Here is a 12,595-nt window from a genome sequence, read left to right as displayed (position 1 = left end):
AAACTTGCAAGACTTTTTTAGTAAAAAATTTATGGAATCAATCCAACTCAATTTACTGAAATTGTTCTGAGGTGAAATTTAGACAGGGAAAGCCCTTTACCCTTTGTGAAATAGTGTATGCTATGATATATGCTATATAATGTAGAATTATTTCATCTATTCTCTGTAACATTTATCCTACACAGGGCCAGAGTGAACCTGGAGACTGGATGCACAAGGCAGCGGACATCCTAGACAGGGTGCCAACCAACCACATCTCACACACACATTCACTCACTACAGACAATTTGAAGATACCAGTCATCCTATAGCACATGTCTCTTGAATGGGGGATGAACCTGGAGTTCCTAAAGGAATCCTCAAACTATGAAGAGAATCAAAACTCCAACCCCAGAGGTGCGAACGTGCAAATGACTAATCCAACGTGCCCCTAATGCTAAAACTACATTTCAAACCGATTCATTCAAAATCATTCATCTTCAATCAACACTTAATTCTAGACATGGTGGATCCCAGAGGAAGTTAGAGAACCATTCACACACACACACATCCCATATCCTTCACATCTAAGTGCACTTCAGTATAGCCAATGCATGTTTTTGGAACAAAGAAAACCATTTTAATATAGGAAGGACAGGAAAAAGTTTACTCAGACAGTAACACGATCAAATCCAGGATCTGTGAGGCACCAGCTATATCCACTATACCATCATATGAGGAACAATAAAAGAAAAAAGGCTCCAAATAAATTAGATGGAGACAAATAACTTTGCTAAAATACAGTATATTAAGACATCATAATGCTAATTAGATGTCTTACTAGCAAGTATGCCAGGTGGTACAAATGCATGGCTTTACATAACATTTAAAGAGTAATTAATTCCTGTTCTCCGAAGGTTAAGGAAAAATAAACAAAACAGGTAAAGAAGCAAATGATGTTGAAGTGCTAAACGTTGTCGAAATATGTCGTTTACTGTACTAAAGTTGGATTATCAGCCTCATTAAACACAGATTTTCCAGCTGAAATGCTTTAAATAGATTAGGCAATGTTCCTAAAATGGTTTTGTCACTTTATTTGAGGACATGTGCCCTGGAGAGCCATTTTGCCCAACTACAGAGAAGAAACACTGAGTGTTAAAAATGTATTACATACTTAGTTCCACTCAGAATTAGTTGATTTGTCCAGAAAGTGGACAATATTAAAACTTCACCTTTTTTTATGAAAATGAGTTATTTCTCCACTGTAGCCTGTGCTTCATTTACTGGATTGTAAGTATATGAAAAATCATGTATGACTAATCACTAATATGAATACAATTTCACACATGTTTTTGTTGGCAGCAGAGCTATGGTGCCATTTAACAAGATTAGCCTGAGAAGCCATGGTAATCCATGAGTCAGTAATCCATTATACTAACAATACAGAAGGACTGATGGAGGTAATTAATGCATGTAAGGATGTGTGAAATCTGCAGACGCTGGACCAGCTTTAATCAGGTTTAATCAGTGCTCCATCGAGTTTAGTCGGAATGCTTAGCAACACTGCTTTTGCCAATATTATTCATAGCATAATTAATACATCGACTGTTAAAGTCTAACGCAGCCTTCAGGGCCTCCTGCTGACATCCTGCTTTTGATTCCTGGTGTTACAGTTGCTAACAACAGTGTTGGTAAAGATGGAGAAAATCATTATGTAAAAGACCTCACAGTTTAGCGCGTTTAACAGGTCACCTGCTGTTAATTCCAGGCGTGTTTGGTGGTTTTCCGATTGGATTTAAAGCTTTCCTGAAGGAGGTTGGTGATCTCCAGTTGTGACCTTGAGGTAAAAGGCTATGGTGTTCAGTGAACATGTGAGATTCCTATCTCAAATCATACTGCACTTTGTAACAAACTGATATATAGAACTATATATAGGATATAGTTAAAACATTAATGCAAGAACCACCTCAGTTAATTACATAGAGAATATCCTGGACCAGTAACCGATTCAGTAATGGTCACTGATTTCTTATTTTACTCTTATTAAATTATATGAAAGCTAGAGATTTTACATAAGTAAAAGTTACATTAAAATGTGTCAAAGGGATCATGAGTTTCTTAGCTAAACTAAACATCTAAAGATCTAAAGACTAAACATCTAAAGATCTGGCTAGCTATTCTAGGGGTTTTGGTCACAGACAGTGTCACATTTTGAATCAGATAAACTAGAGGCAGGGAAGAATGGTGAAGCATCATCATGCTGTGGGGGTGTTTTTCAGGAGCATGGACTGGGAGACTGGTCAGGGTTGAGGGAAAGCTGAATGGAGTACAGAGATATTCTCAATAAAAAAATTCCACAGTGCTCAGGACCTTAGACTGGGCCGAAGGTTAAACTTTACAACATGACAACAACCCTAAGCACTCAGCCAACACAGACAAAACAGGATTGACTTAGGGACAATACTAAAAGTCCTAGAATTGTACAGCCAGAGCTCTGAACTCTATTGAACGTCTCTGGAGATGCCTGAAAATGGCTGTCCTCTGATGGTCCCAACCTGAGCAAGCTTGAGAGGATTTACCACAATCCAGGTGTGCAAAGCTTGTTACATCATTCCCAAAAAGACTCAAGGCTGTAATGGCTGTCAAGAAAGTACTGAGTAAAGGGTCTGAATACTTACGTACGGACATTTCAAGAATTCTCTTTGAATTTCACTTCATCATTATGAGATACTGAGTGCAGTATCTGAGAAAAAATAAATAAATAAAATAACCTGAACCATTCTACAACATACCAAAATTGAAAAAAGTGAAGGGGACTGAATACTTTATGAATCCACTGTAGAAGAAGCACATGAATTCATACAAGAGTGCATATATTCTGTTTGTGCCGTGCTAAATACCGGTGTTTGACCCTGAAATGAGCTAGTGGAACAGGCTTCCCCACCCACTGGGTTTGGGGCCGTGTGCTCAATGTGGTATGAGCTCACACAAAACCTTCAAATGCTCCAACACATGGGGCAAAATCAAAGTGAACCTCAGTGTTTGAGAGGATTCCCCAGTCACCTGGACCCTACATGCATACACACTCTTATTTGTGTGCCCAAGAAGAGCAGACACCTAATAAGTGTGCCAATAAAAATGGCTCAGGGTGTGTGTGTGCACGCGTTTGTGGTTTGGGTGTGCGTCAGTGCCCTCATGACCCTGGTCACACCCATGCGACATGTTATTCCCATTTTGTTTTATTTGCTAATCCTTAGAATGCCATACTTCTGAAGTGTCTAAAGTGTTAGTTATGTGTGTTTTAAATGCATGCACATTATAGTCATGCATATTTTTCCATGCCAACACAGCACAAGCCCCCAGAGTGACACAGAGGCTCTAAAAATATTTATTTGGTTCATATCCACCAATGATGCATATATATACACACACGCACACACAATTTATTTATGAATACACATTAACACTGCAGTTATGAGGCTTCCTCTTTTTCCAATTTCTGTCTCATCATGTTGCATTTTCACCCGTCGATGCTATTACATAAAAATCTGTTGTTTTTTTTTCTTTTTTTTTAGTAGCCAAGGCATACAAACCTTATGTCTCATAAACCACAGAAGCAGAGAGAGATGAAATAAAAAGTTGGTTTCTTAAGTTTGCCTTGTCACTTTCTTTTATTTTCTTTTTAACACTATCAAGGACTAAGATACAAATATGTAAACTGTTTCATGTAATCAAAACTTTTAAAAGTCTTTCTGCATATCATAGACATCATATTTGTAGTAAAATCCTTCACTCCCAGGCAGGGAATCCAACGAGCCACTGAAGGATTAACTCTCAGTTGCAGTACTGAGCCTGGATAAAAGGAAGGGTTGCATCAGGAAGGGTATCCACCGTAAAACCTGTGCCAAAATCAAATATGCGGATCGGTTAATCTGCTGTGGCGACACTGAACAGGGAGCAGATGAAGGACAGCAATGACGGACTTCTTCACATTTTTAAAACACAAAAAGTGAGTGTTTTGAAACACAACCAACATGTTATTTAAACTAGGCTATGTTATCAGATTTAATACAAGTATGTATTAAAATCTAACCAACATTAACAGTTATCTTCCTTTACTCAAATAAATAAATAAATAAATAATGGAGGGGGGGCATGGTGGCTTAGTGGGTAGCACGTTTGCCTCACACCTCCAGGGTCGGGATTCGATTCCCGCCTCCGCCTTGTGTGTGTGGAGTTTGCATGTTCTCCCCGTGCCTCGGGGGTTTCCTCCGGGTACTCCGGTTTCCTCCCCCAGTCCAAAGACATGCATGGTAGGTTGATTGGCATCTCTGGGAAAAATTGTCCGTAGTGTGTGAGTGTGAGTGTGTGTGTGTGTGTGTGTGTGTGTGTGTGCCCTGCGATGGGTTGGCACTCTGTCCAGGGTGTATCCTGCCTTGATGCCCGATGACGCCTGAGATAGGCACAGGCTCCCCGTGACCCGAGGTAGTTCGGATAAAGCGGTAGAAAATGAGATGAGAGAGTGAAATAATTAATGGAGTAACTTAAGATTTTGGGCAGGTTAACGATTGACTGTAGTGCTGAATGTGTGCTGAAGTATTTTTTTTTTACCTTCCCGATTTTAACATGTATATGAGGTGAACAGGAAAACAAATTTTCAATAAATTAAAGGCATATATTTGTCAATCATTATTAAAGAATTTTAATTTTGTAGAATTTACAATTTTGACTCCATTGATCTGACTCAATTTTGAGGGTCTTTAACTGATTTTAACTGATCGTGGCCTAATGGTTAGAGAGTTTGGCTCCTAACCCTAAGGTTGTGGGTTCGAGTCTTGGGCCGGGAATACCACAACTGAGGTGCCCTTGAGCAAGGCACCGTACCCCCCCAAACTGCTCTCCGGGTGCCTTAGCATAAATGGCTGCCCACTGCCCCGGGTGTGTGCTCACTGCAGTGCGTGTGCACTTTGGATGGGTTAAATGCAGAGAACGAATTCTGAGTATGGGTCACTGTATGTCACGTCACTCCTTCTTCTTCTGATTTTTGCATCCAACAACTTGAAGCATGATATTCCCAATCGATTTCATCACACAGGGAGTTAAGCAAGCTTCTAGACACACTAATATGGTGCTCCCTTGGTAGTGAATCAGTAGATCATATACATGAGTTTGGGCACTGGTAAAGGTCCTGACCTCACTACACACTGGGACACTGATGACTCCACTGGCATTTAACAACAGGCAGGTATTCAGGTGCTTTGAAGTCGCTATCAATGAATACATTAACACTGGTTCACTAGATCACTTGATACCATCAACCTAAAAAACCATCAGGGTTGTTTTTTTAACATAAACAAACACAAACAGGGAAAATAAGTGCTAGTTTAATTGTTTTAGAAAGAGATAAGTCTTTATTTATGTTGTTTAAAGTACTTTATGAAAAAATATTATTTGTGTATTGATACTTCATGCTAGTGATTTTTTAGACTCGTACATAAGTCAAAATAATAATAATTATTAATAATAATGCAAGTAATCATTTGAGAGCTACAAAAACAACAACAACAGCAACAACAAGCTACTCACATTGGAGAAGAAATATGACCTCATTATCAGTAAGGGAGCTTAGTGAGCAAAGCACTGTGTAAATTTTTTTTAGGGAGCAAATGCTGCGTTGGAAAGATTTTGTGATTAAGACAGCTCTTAAAATGGCCAAGTCTCTGAGCAGTGCACTGAACTAGGGAACTGAATGATATGCACCTGTTCTCAATCCCTGGATTTCTGATTACTTTTTCCTGTTTATAATCACACACATGAAAAAAGACTCACATGCTATGAAGTAATATACAGCCGTGACAAAAAAGTTTTGAGAGTGACAAATACATAAAGGTTTTGCAAAAAAAATCTATATTTGCGGTGTTGACCCTTCTTTTTTCAAGACCTTTGCAATTTGCCCCTGCATGCTGTCAATCAACTTCTGGTCCACTTCCTGACTGATGGCAGCCCATTAATCAATGCTTGGAGTTTGTCAGCTTTTGTGGAGTTTTTTTTATTTTTGGTTTGTTTGGCCACCTGTCTCTTGAGGATTGACCTTAACAGTTCTCAACAGGATTAAGGTCTAGGGAGTTCCCTGTTCATGAACCCAAAATTTTCAAGTTTTGTTCCCCGAGCCAGTTAGAGATCACTTTTGCCTTATGGAAAGGTGCTCCATCATGCTGGAAAAGTCATTGCTCATCATTAAACTGTTCTTGGATAGTTGGGAGAAGTTGTTCTCGGAGGATGTTTTTGTACCATTCTTTCTTTGTGGCTGTGTTCTTTGGCAAAATTGTAAGTTATCCCACTCCCATGGCTGAGAAGCAACCACACACAAGAATGGTCTCAGGATGCTTTACTGTTGGCATGACCCAAGGCTGATGGTAGCGCTCACCTTTTCTTCACTGGACAAGCTTTTTTCAGAATGCCCCAAACAATGAGAAAAGTGGCTTCTTTGCTGCCCTTCTTGACACTCCTCCAAAAGTCTTTGCCTCACTTCAATCTCTCTACTTGAGGTTTTTGATAATCAGATAAATGGTTAATATTAGGTGTGTGTGTGTGTGTGTGCATGCATCAGATTAACCATTTTTTACATAATATGATCCAGATGGTGTTAATGATAATTATGAAATGTTTAAATAACATGGTTAGTTACTACTATTAATATTGCAGTTCTCCCCTACAGCATACTGCATATTTTAAAATAAACATTCTTGTAATATTCCTGTACTGTCTTCATGTGCAAATGTCAGTACAACTGTGCAAAAAAAAAAAAAGAATAAAAAAACCTGCTTCTCAGCCTGTTGCCATTGCAGGATGACAGAACTCTTCTACTTCATCATAACAGTTTCAGTCCTGTTGTTTTCTTGTTGCAGTAAAGCCATAAATCCTGGCTCAGCCTTCGCAATGTGTCCTGATAAACTGCTCTGAGCTAAGGAATCAATTCTTAACAAGATAGCCACCATCAATAGTATCCTGAGCTTTGACCCCCTGTTTGAAATGCTATAATAACAAGCTGGAACATGTACTTCTCTACGGTATGTTGCTCATCTCATGATCGTGTCCTGAAGCAGTGCCTCGCATTGAGCTGAAGGAAATCCAGAGTACAGAGTTTGAGTATGTGGGTGTGTCTCAGTTACACATGATTCAGGCCCTGAATTTAACTAAGGCGCTGTTGATCTTGAGGATCGATTTCGTTATGGATAAAATAATAAGCTGTTTAAATGTAACAGAGAAGTGCTTCGTCAACTCAAAACCTCTTATTAAAAGCAAAAGCAAAGAATCGGCTCATTTCTGTGAATTCCTGTACATTTTGTTTTAAATATAATGCAAGTTAATATAAAGTGTTGGATCAAGTGCTATTTTTATAAGCAACTGACGAGTTGAAGCCATGTTGATAAATCAATGCAAAATCTGGAGTTATTTATGTAATAAGTATAATTATGTCTATTTCATGAAGAATGATACTGAAATTAATCTTGACTTCTATTATATGTCTATTATGCATTTCACATTCTAATTCATATATATCTATACATCTATATATATCTATCTATCTATATATCTATCTATATATATATATATATATCTATATATCTATTTGTGTGTGTGTGTGTGTGTGTGTGTGTGTGTGTGTGTGTGTGTGTGTGTGTGTGTGTGTGTGTGTGTATGTAAAATGTTTCCTAGATTAGTTTTTTACTTTGTATATCTTTTTCTATATAAATATTGACAGAATTTGAAACCACCATACTCAACCAAGTATGTCGAGTACGTTTGAGGGTAAGAAAGTTGCATTTAGACAGTTACATTCCAGTAGTCAAATATTGGTCAAAGCAGCATTATATCTGCATGTTATAAACTATAAACCACACTTATTCTCATTTTCGCTTGCTCGTTCTCTTTCACTTCATCCTCGGTCTCTCCATCTCTCTGTCAAACCAGGAGATACTTGTGGTGCCAAGCAGACATAATAAAAAATAAGAACGGATAGGAGGGTTGGAAAAACTTGAACAGGACACGCTAAGTCTTGGTGTTGCAAATATTGCTTTTGGTATCCATGAATCAAATCATTATTCAAGCCATGAAAATACAGGCCAAACACAGAGGAATGCAGTCTTTTTTTTTGGATGGGGGGCACAGCAGGAAACAAACTCAGAACTATTAACACATTTATGTATGTTCCATAAGAGGTCTTTTTTATTATGCAAGAGAATATGGCACCTTCCAGATTTATTAATGATGGCTATTACCATTTTGGGTGCCACAATGAATGCATTGTATCGGGGTGCCACAGTTCATTAGTTAATCTAAATTACATGTAAACAAACGAAGGAAGTTGATTGGATTAACACTGGGCAATAAGCACATTCATTACTTCTTCTTGGGGGAGGGGATTTTTAATGCACCTCAGTCTGCATGATTCCCACATTGCGTGTGTGTGCGTGTGTGTGTGTGTGTGTGTGTTTTTATTATAATAACAGAGTAATTTAGTTGAATTAAATTGCCATTACCATGGAGTTAGGGCTGCCAATCTGAGGCCAGTTAAATGTTGGGATACTGATACATACTCTCTTCTCTCTCTCTCTCTCTCTCTCTCTCTCTCTCTCTCTCTCTCTCTCTCTCTCTCTCTCTCTCTCTCTCTCTCTCTCTCTCTGTCTCTGTCTCTCACTCACACTCTCTCTCTATCTTTTTTAGAATGACGATGCATCCATCCATGCATGATATTTCATTAAACGGTTTGATGAGTGTGAAAATAATGTAAATCTAAGGTCAATAAAGAAACCTAACCTAACCTAAGGCTATGGCATTCACTGTTACCAGAACTCAGCCTGACTGTAAATATATAGCACTGGAAACCTATTGGGAATTAATCCATTTAGACATCTGGACTGATTTGGACTGATGTGTTAGACATCATCTCCATTAACGTTATCAATACTCATCAGGGAAAGTCTCAGGGATTTGTACAATCCATTCCAAGAAACAATGGATCTTTTCTAGTGTTATTAAAACACAGTGTGTTGTTTATTACCCTTGAATTTGTCTGTATTTATAACTCCTGTCAGTTCCAACCTTTAGTTTGTACAGAATACACAGAATAAAGAGCCTGTCCAATAGTACATGTCAAAGTACATCAAGTAGTCAGTTAGGACGTATAAATAGCCATGTGTTTTTAATCTCATGCACTTAAGCTGTTCCTTTTAGCAGATGAGGAGTAAGCGTTTCATTTTTGTCATCACTCAAGTATTTACTTTGACTGCTGAACAGGCTCCTCATTCTCATCTGTTAGGAGCCCAGCTTCAGCCATAACTCCACATACAGTACAAGATATTCAACTCTTAGAGAAGCATTTCTGACAGAACACACATATACACACTCACAATGTGAATTCCAGTCTGACTTTGAGTTTCGAATACAGTAAACTTAATTTGGTTGCTTTAACTAATCCTTATAGACGTGTGAGTTATTGACCCGAAGGCAAATGGTGTCAGTAGACAGAGAATTTGACTTCATTGCCAGGTGATTGCTGATCCACTGCTTATAGTAAAAGTTGGAAAAAAATTGATAGGCCTAAATAACTGCCCAGTTCGTTTTAGTAAAATATGCTGCTCTCCTATTACACAGAAGCTGTAAACAATTACATGCCGAGTAACATGCTTAAACATAATGTGGCACTGTTACAATTTTGCATTAATATTCAATCTTGCAATATCTGATTTATGTAAACTGTTCAGACTGGATTAGTCAATTAAGTGTGCACGTGTGGAGCAGAAGCCGTGTACAGCATGTTTAAAGTTTTCAGTTCCATGGAAAGGTGTTTATTGGCCAGCAGTTGTAGCAGCTCTGTGTTTACTGCAGGTCCCTGAACTGTGTAAACATATGTACGTAGGTACGCTCTCATGTACACCGTTAACACACACACACACACACACACACACACACACACACACACACACACAAACTGAAATCTACATTTATTTAAACTAAATGTGTAAATAAATGTGCCAACTAAAACTCCTGCAAACAAAACATTAGTCATGTTTCACTGTGATACTGTATACAGGAATCTCTAAACTGTCAGCTATTAAAACACAGCTAATGCCTGAAATTAAAATTTACACCTTTTTATGGCTCTAGCAACTGAACGAACACCAGGCAAATCCCTTTTTAATGAAATTCTGCAAATAGCTTTACCTTCATTTTAATAGAATGTATGATAAGCAGCTTTTGGGGTCCATGATTTCTCCAGCAAATCATTTCACGAGTAAAACATCACATCAGGATCTGAACTCTGGTGTGATTTGTAATAGTTTTTGTTGTTGTTGTTGTTGTTGTTTGTTTTGGACTTGTTTTGGAATAGCAATTATTAAAATAATCTTTTTTATAATATATATACTATTTTTTTTGTATTATGCTTCTTATGTTCTGTAAAGCTGCTTTGAGACAATTTCCATTGTTAAAAGTGCTATACAAATACATTTGAATTGAATTGATTTGAATGAACTGGATTCTCAGTCATTCCTGTTGCAGGAGAGAAGATACAAAATGATGCATACAGGTGCTGGTCAGCAGCAGGAAACATGAAGTGCACAGACAGCGTCAGGAGCGTCTCGCCTGGGCTAAAGACAAAAAGGACTGGACTGCTGCTGAGTGGTCCAAAGTTATGTTCTCTGATGAAAGTAAATTTTGCATTTCTTTTGGAAATCAGGGTCAGGAGGAAAAGAGGAGAGGCACACAATCCACATTGCTTGAGGTCCAGTGTAAAGTTTCCACAGTCAGTGATGGTTTTGGTGTTGGTCCACTGTGTTTTCTGAGGTCCAAGGTCAACGCAGCTGTATACCAGGAAGTTTTAGAGCACTTCATGCTTCCTGCTGCTGACCAACTTTATGGAGATTTCACTTTCCAACAGGACTTGACACCTGCACACAGTGCCAAAGCTACCAGTACCTGGTTTAAGGACCATGGGATCCCTATTCTTAATTGGCCAGCAAACTCACCTGACCTTAACCCCATAGAAAATCTATGGGGTATTGTGAAGAGGAAGATGCGATATTCCAGACCCAACAATGCAGAAGAGCTGAATGCAATTATCAGAGCAACCTGGGCTCTCATAACACCTGAGCAGTGCCACAGACTGATCGACTCCATGCCACGCCGCATTGCTGCAGTAATTCAGGCAAAAGGAACCCCAACTACTGTAAGTATTGAGTGCTGTACATGATCATACTTTTCATGTTCATACTTTTCAAAGAATTTCTAAAAATCTTTCTTTGTATTGGTCTTAAGTAATATTCTACTTTCCTGAGATACTGAATTTGGGATTGTCCTTAGTTGTCAGTTATAATCATCAAAATGAAAAGAAATAAACATTTGAAATATATCAGTTGTGTGTAATGAAGGAATATAATATACAAGTTTCACTTTTTGAATGGAATTAGTGAAATAAATCAACTTTTTGATGATATTCTAATTATATGACCAGCACCTGTATATGAAAATATGAATGAAAATATATGAGGACGAGTCAAATAAAAAAACTGAAAGAAATTATAAAATTATTTTTCTAGAGGAATCCAGACGGTGCTGGAACATGGAGATTAAGTACAAAAATGAGACACTTTTATAATAAACAATAAGCAAGGCAATTAAAAATAATAAGAAATACGTTTTATTTGATTCACCTTTAGTTGAGTCTAGAGATGGTTTTCGGTGATTTTTCAATCCATATTTTTACTGTTTATGTTTGATGAATCAGACTCACTACACATATTAAATGCATTGGTTTAAATATCCAAAGCGAAGCTCTTTTTACTTTTTTACTGCAATGATCCAAGTGATGGTTTTTTGGTATCTTGGCTTCCTACCAAACGTTTTGCTCATTTTACTGTGTTAAACATTAGAACTGCTCAGAAAATCTAGCTTCAATTAAGTGTAATAATTATACAGAATAATTCATTGCTAGTGCCATTTTTTGGCAGTGCAAGACAGTTTGCTGGCACATTAACACATTAAACTTTACTAAATTTAATGTTTAGACATTAAATCTGTTGATAGTTTCGAGATTTTGCTTGAGAAATGTGAATGTATCAGGTTTTTTTTTTAAATATCATTTTATTTATTTATATATTATTTATTAATTGTGAATCCAAATCAAGAAAATAAAATCTCATTGCTGTTTACTTCTCCTGCAGGTTTCTGTTTACTGAGAGATAAGGAAGGCTGTAAAGGAAATTAGTGTATTATAGTTTTTATATGATATCATACTCAGATTCCTTCTGCTTTTCATTGCTGTGGTTCATTCTAAGGTGACGAACCAATCGTAAATGAGAGCACAGATAATGTGTACGAATCTGAAGCATCCAGCCAAAAATGTACTCAAGTTGCCACTTGAAAAACGTACTGAGATTCACAGCAGCCATTAGTACTGTCGTTCCAAAACAAATTGATAAAATGTACTTACTCTGAAGGACCCTTAAAGGCATCATTGTAAATATAATATTCAAAGCAGCCCCAACAATTGATTGGTCCCTTAGATATTTCACAGTGTTTTTAAAAAACAGCCACTGGCAACAGGCAGTATAAG

Source organism: Tachysurus fulvidraco, chromosome 4, assembly GCF_022655615.1.
Source record: "Tachysurus fulvidraco isolate hzauxx_2018 chromosome 4, HZAU_PFXX_2.0, whole genome shotgun sequence".
NCBI lineage: Eukaryota > Metazoa > Chordata > Actinopteri > Siluriformes > Bagridae > Tachysurus > Tachysurus fulvidraco.
The sequence above is the reverse complement of the archived record's forward strand: the minus strand, read 5'-3'. Positions refer to the sequence as shown.